Here is a 6,771-nt window from a genome sequence, read left to right as displayed (position 1 = left end):
GAAATGCCAGATGTAGGTGATGGGGAGGAAGGCAGCAAATCACACTGCCACGTGTGTACCTGTGCAACAATTTTGCATGTTCTTCACATGTACCCCAAAACCTAAAATGCAATAAAATAAATGGCGGAAAAAAAAAGAAGAAGAAGCAACTCTCCTATTACCTGCTCCTCTTTATATAACTCCATTAAAGAAGGATGCAGAGTTACCTACAAATGCTACAATATGAAGAACTGAAAACCTTCTTAATAAAAAAAAAAATCTCTAAGGCCATGCAGGCTCTAGAAAGTAAATTCCACAAACATCTGTCTCCTTGTTCTGTGTTTCCACTGTGTGCATGAATCTGTGTATGCACATTGAAGAGCAGCGTGTATGAATGGATAGATGGATATATTTGCTTATGCGATTGTGTGTATAGTTTTCTATGCACACTTATGCATACAGGTTTCATTATTTAACTATTTATAACTCACCTTTCACTCACAGGTGCCTCCTGGTTTGCTCCTGTAAATTCATTTGTCTGTGGACTAGCAAATGATAAAATAATACAGCCAGATAGAAGACATAATTCTGAGTTTACATTTTGGAAAAATTACCTTTCATTACTCTAGAAAGAAACCGCTTAATTTATAACTATTCATGTGTATAGCACTATTGGAACATAAAATGCCTTTTTAAAATTATTTAGAAACTAGGATTTATATGATGGCAACCAACATCTTAAGCTGGAAAAAATAGTAATGCTTCCTGATTTAACTAAATCTCTTTATTATGACCTCAGTTCCAACGTGTGACAGCCTTTGTGGTGGCAGTTATTTCAAAGTCAACTCCAGTTTGTAGGTAGTCAGCCCTCTTATTCCATTGAATGTCCTGCTTCAAAGACCCTCCATGAGCTCCTTATGTTCACCCACCATAGTGGTCCCTCCTGCCCACAGAAAGAGTAAGATAACTAGAGGTCTAACATAAGGCACAATCCAATATGTTGGAGATTTGAGGTGTGGAGCACCAGCCTCCATGGTGGCAGAGTTCCACCTCCAAAGCTCTTCGCTCTGCTCCTTTCTGCTGAGGGCTTCACAGTATCCATCTATCACCACTCCTACCTCCTCCTCACTCCAAACAGGATTCTGTCTTCTCTTGGCCCACTCCGGAATGTCTCATACACAGAAAATCTGAATTTCCAAGCCATTTGCCTGTTACTAACTGAGGGTGACAAGACAGTATCAGATGGAGCCCTCCCTCTACATTTTGTTTCTCTTTTTTCCAAAACAACCATAAAAATGAGGAAGTTTACCTATACATGCTACAGTGATAAGATAAAGAGCCGGGCGCGGTGGCTCACACCTGTAATCCCAGCACTTTGGGAGGCTGAGGCGGGTGGATCAAGAAATCGAGACCATCCTGGTCAACATGGTGAAATCCCATCTCTACTAAAAATACAAAACATTAGCTGGGCATGGTGGTGCGTGCCTGTAATCCCAGCTACTCAGGAGGCTGAGGCAGGAGAATTGCCTGAACCCAGGAAGTAGAGGCTGCGGTGAGCCAAGATCGCACCATTGCACTCCAGCCTGGGTAACAAGAGTGAAACTCCGTCTCAAAAAAAAAAAGAAAAAAAAGATAAAGAAACTGTGTCAAAAACACTCTGTATTGCCATGGATACTCCTCAGAGTAAGTCCCACTAATCACAATCTCTCTCTCCGTCATTGTTTTGTTTGTGTGTACATCTTTTATAACTCACATGTCTTCGATGGCTCTACCAATGACGACGCCTGTCAGCTCATCTGGACAGGGACTAAATGACAAACATGTTCAGAATCAGACACAATGTGTATTTCTAAATATTTTGCATCAAATAGTCACAGTTACGCTATGAGTTATCCCTGGTTGCGCTTTAAATAGTCACATGTACGTATACCACCACAATGACCTGGTATGGCATTTTTAAAATTAGAAACGAGGCTTTATATGCCAACAGTAAGTAGTTTAGGCAGTGAACATAGCAATGCATCCAGATCAAGTGATTGTATCTTCACCAAAATGTATAACAGCCTTTTCGAAGGCACTGAATTCCAGTTCAACTTTCATTTGTAAGTCCCCCTTCTTATAATCCCATCTGAATTCCTGATTCTCAATCACCTCGAAACACCTCCTCACTTTTCAGCCATCCTAGTCTTTCCTTCCCAAGAGTTAGGGTCAAGTAGCCACAGGCCTCAAGCGAGGGCTCCATCCCATGTGATGATGGGTACGGGCTCAGGCAGTCAGCCTCACATAGTGCCAGAGCTCTGGAGGGTGGGGGAATACTTCCAGAGCTATTATCTCTCTTCTGTGTGTTTTTTTCTTTTTTTCTGGGGGTTCTGTGCCCTTTGTCCACTGCTGTCTCCATCTGCTCCAAGCAGGATTCGCCTCTCCCTTGATCCACCCTACTAGTACAGTCTGATTCCCACAAAAAAGAAAGGTAGTCAACACTAACATAAAAAGCCTCCCTCTATGAGTTCGTCCACATTTCTTACCTCTTTCTAAAAACAGAAGAATATTTTTCACAAAGCTCACCCTGAGAAGACACTAAAAACAGTTTCAAGGGAACTCCTTGTTCCCATGGATGCTCGTGACAGTGAATAGCCCAAATCTCAATCTCTCTACACATTGTGCATATGAATGCATGTATGTGTGTATTCATATACACATCTTTACTTGTATAATTGTATTCCTTTAGTTCATATGTTGCACTGACTAGTCGACAAGAAGATATCCTTTCAATTCACACACAGGGCAGTGCCAAAGAACTTAAAACATACATAGTAAGACAACATGTAATGTCTCAGCCTTAACGTTTTCAGTTAAAAATAGTCCCAATTACTTTTCAACCTGTGAACTGCTTGATCCTTACAGTTCTTTACATAATTTACACCATACTTTACATAATTATAGCACACATTTTACACTTATCCGAGACTCAATGACTCAAGATTTAACTGAATTCTCTACCACTGAAGATGACCAATGCTTGGCAGCCTTTTGAGGGTGAATTTCTTTTAAATTCAACTCCACTGTGCAGGCAGTCAGCCTGCTAATCACATCTGAGGACCCACTTCCTGGATGCCTCTGTCACCTCCTTCCTTTGGCCCATCACGCTAGTCTTTCCTGTCCATGAGACACAGGCAAGTGGCTGTGGGCTTAAGGAAAGGCAGCATCCAATGAGGCGGTGGACTTGGGGTTGGCTCTGGGCTCCAGCCTCACATGTGGACAGAGCTCTGGAGGGTGAGGGACAAGTCCACATTCCATTAGCTCTGTTCTTTTCTGCCAAGGGTTTCTCGGCCCCTTGTCAGCCGCTATCCCCATGTTGCAAATAGGATTCTCTCCCTGGTAGGGCCACTCTGTTAGGCTCTTGAACTCAGAAAATCTGAGTCCCTGAAGAAACTGCTTACTATCAACTAAGGGTAACAAATAAACTAACAGGAAGAAGCAACTCTCCTATGACCTCTCCTCTTTATACAACTCCATCAAAGACAGATGCAAAGTTACCCACAAATGCTACAATGTGAACAACTGGAAACCCTGTTTAAAAACATTCTTTACGGCCATGCAGTCTCCTGAGAGTAAATTCCACAAATGCCCATCTGTCTCCTTGGTCTATGTTTCCATTGTGTGCATGAGATTATTTGTAGATGTGTGTTGACAGAAGTGTGTATGGATGGATGCACGGATAGATGGACAGATGGATATATTTATGTGCCTGTGTGTGTGTACAGTTCCATGCACACTTATGCACATGTATGTCTTTATTCTTCTAATTATAACTCACCTTTCATTGGTAGGTGCCTCCTGACTTACTCCTGCCAATTCATTTGTGTGTGAACTAGGGATGATGAAAGGACACAGTCAAACAGGAGACACAACTCTAAATTTACTTTTCTGGCAAAACTAGCTTTCATTACTCTACATATAAACCGGATAATTTCTGACTATTCATGTATATAGCACTATTTGGATCTGAAATGTCAACTTTTTTTTTTATTAGAAATGAGGATATACATGATGGATACCAAAAACTCAACCTACGGAAAATAGTAATGCTTCCCGATTTAACTAAACCTCTTTATTAGACCTCAGTCCCAGTGTGTGACACCCTTTGTGGTGGCAGTTATTTCAAACTCAGCTCCAGTTTGTAGGTAGTCAGCCCTCTTATTCCATTGAATGTCCTGCTTCAAAGACCCTCCATTAGCTCCTTAATTTCAGCCAGCATGGTTGTCCCTCTTGCCCCTCAAAAAGGGTCAGGTTACTAGATGTCTCACACTGGGGCACCATCCAGTATGATGGGGATTAGAGGTTTGCAGCACCAGCCTGATGGTGGCAGAGCTGTGGAGAGTGGAGAACACCTCCAAGGCTCTTAGCTCTGCTCCTTTCTGCTGAGGGCTTCACCGTACTGTGACTCCTCATACCGCCCCCGCATTTCAAATAGGATCCTCTCCTCCCTCTTCCCACTCTGGTATATCTCATACACAGCAAATCTGAGTTTCCAGGTATTTGCTTACTCCTAACTAAGGGTGACAAGACAGTAACACAGGGAGGCCTCCCTCTATAGTGTTTTTCTCTCTCTTTTTTTTTTTTAACAACTGTAAAAATGTAGTAGTTTGCCTGTACCTGCCACAGTGAGAAGATAAAGAAACTGTGTCAAAGACACTCTGTATTGCCATGGACACTCCTCAGAGTTAAGTCCCACTAATCTCAGTCTCTCTGTCATTGTTTTGTTTGTGTGTGTGTTTGTGTGTACATCTTTTATAACTCACATGTCTTCAGTGGCTCTATCAACAATGTCTTCTGCCAGCTTATCCGGATGGGCACTAAAGGACAAATATGCTCAGAGTCAGACACAATGTGTAATTCTAAATGTTTTACATCAAAAAGCTACAGTTACTCTATGAGTTATTCCCTGGTTATACTTTAAGTGTTCACATATCTCCTAATTTTTTAATGATCACCATTCTAACTGGTGTGAGATGGTATCTCAATGTGGTTTTGATTTGCATTTCTCTAATTACCAGTGATGCTGACTTTATTTTCATATGTTTGTTGGCTGCATAAATGTCTTCTTTTGAGTAGTGTCTGTTCGTGTCCTTTGTCCACTTTTTGATGGGGTTATTTGTTTTCTTCTTGTAAATTTGTTTAAGTTCTTTGTATATTCTGGTTATTAAGGCCTTTGTCAGATGGGTAGATTACAAAAATTTTTTCCCATTATGTTGGTTGCCAGTTCACTGTAATCATAGTTTCTACACTGTTGGTGGGAGGGTCGGAGTGTAAATTAGTTCAACCATTGTGGAAGACAGTGTGGCAATTCCTCAAGGATCTAGAAACAGAAATACCATTTGACCCAGCAATCCCATTACTGGGTATATACCCAAAAGATTGTAAAACATTCAACTGTAAAGACACATGCACATGTATGTTTATTGCAGCACTGTTCACAATAGCAAAGACTGGGAACCAACCCAAATGCCCATCAAAAATAGACTGGATAAAGAAAATGTGGCACATATATACCATAGGATACTATGCAGCCATAAAAAAGGATGAATTCATGTCCTTTGCAGGGACATGGATGAAGCTGGAAACCATCATTCTCAGCAAACAGGCACAAGAACAGAAAACCAAACAATGCATGCTCTCACTCATAAGTGGGTGTTGGACAATGAGAACACATGGACACAGGGAGGGGAACATCACACACCAGGGCACGTCAGGGGGGTGGGGACATTAGGGGAGGGGTTAGCAGGGGGTGGAGAGATTGGGTAGGGATAGCATTAGGAGAAATAGCTAAAGTAGATGATGGGGCGATGGATGCGGCAAACCACCGTGGCACGCGTACACCTATGTAACAAACCTGCATGTTTTGCACATGTACCCTAGAACTTAAAGAATAATAATAATAACAAAGAAATGTTAAAAAATAGAGTACTTTGGAGTAAAACTAAACTAAAATAAAGTAAAACTTCATATGTAAATCACTAAATTGACCTGGCATGGGGATTTTTTACTTTAGATATGAGGTTTTATATGCCAAGAGCGAATATCTTAGTCTCTGAACATAGCAGCACTTCCAGATTAAGTGACTCTAACGTCACCAAAATTTGTAACAGACTTTATCAAGGACATTTAATTACAGTTCAACTTTCATTTGTAAGTCTCCCTTCTTATTATCCCATCTAAATTCCTCATTCTCAATCACCTCCAACCACCTCCTCATATTTCACCAATCCTAGTAGTCTTTCCTGCCCAAGAGTTAGGGTTAAGTAGACGCAGGCCTCAAGCAAGGGCTCCGTCCCATGTGATGATGGGTATGGGCTCAAGCAGTCAGCCTCACAGAGTGCCAGAGTTCTGGAGGGTGGGGGAATACTTCCAGGGCTATTATCTGTAATTTGGGCTGTTTATTTTTGTTTTTTGTTTTTTTTTGCTGGGGGTTCTGTGTCCCCTTTGTCCACTGCTATCGCCTTCTGGTTCCAAGCAGGATTCACTTGTCTCTTGATTCACACTACTAGTACAGTCTCATTCCCACACAAAAGAAAGGTGGTAAACACTAAAGTCTCCCTCTATGAGTTCTTCCACGTTTTCCTATCTTATTGCAAAAAACAAAAGAATATTCTTGGGCCGGGCGCGGTGGCTCAAGCCTGTAATCCTAGCACTTTGGGAGGCCGAGGCGGGTGGATCACGAGGTCAAGAGATCAAGACCATCCTGGTCAACATGGTGAAACCCCATCTCTACTAAAACTACAAAAAATTAGC

The 6,771-nt window shown here is 41.6% G+C and overlaps 1 protein-coding gene across 1 annotated transcript in view; it reads right to left on the bottom strand.

Moving 5' to 3' along the window:
• LOC108313878 (phosphatidylinositol 3,4,5-trisphosphate 3-phosphatase TPTE2-like) overlaps positions 1–3,844 on the bottom strand; it is a 72,831-nt gene extending 68,987 nt beyond the window's left edge. Inside the window, exons 1-2 of the mRNA XM_037743448.1 lie at positions 3,797–3,844; positions 471–524 (exon numbers count right to left, since the gene is read on the bottom strand). The gene's annotated coding sequence lies outside the window, so the exon portion shown is untranslated. The remainder of the gene's footprint in view (positions 1–470; positions 525–3,796) is intronic.
• Between the last annotated feature and the right edge of the window lie 2,927 nt (positions 3,845–6,771).

Source organism: Cebus imitator, unplaced genomic scaffold (assembly GCF_001604975.1).
Source record: "Cebus imitator isolate Cc_AM_T3 unplaced genomic scaffold, Cebus_imitator-1.0 Scaffold145, whole genome shotgun sequence".
Taxonomy (NCBI): domain Eukaryota; kingdom Metazoa; phylum Chordata; class Mammalia; order Primates; family Cebidae; genus Cebus; species Cebus imitator.
Note: the sequence above shows the minus strand (reverse complement) of the source record. Positions and strands in the feature narration are given on the sequence as shown.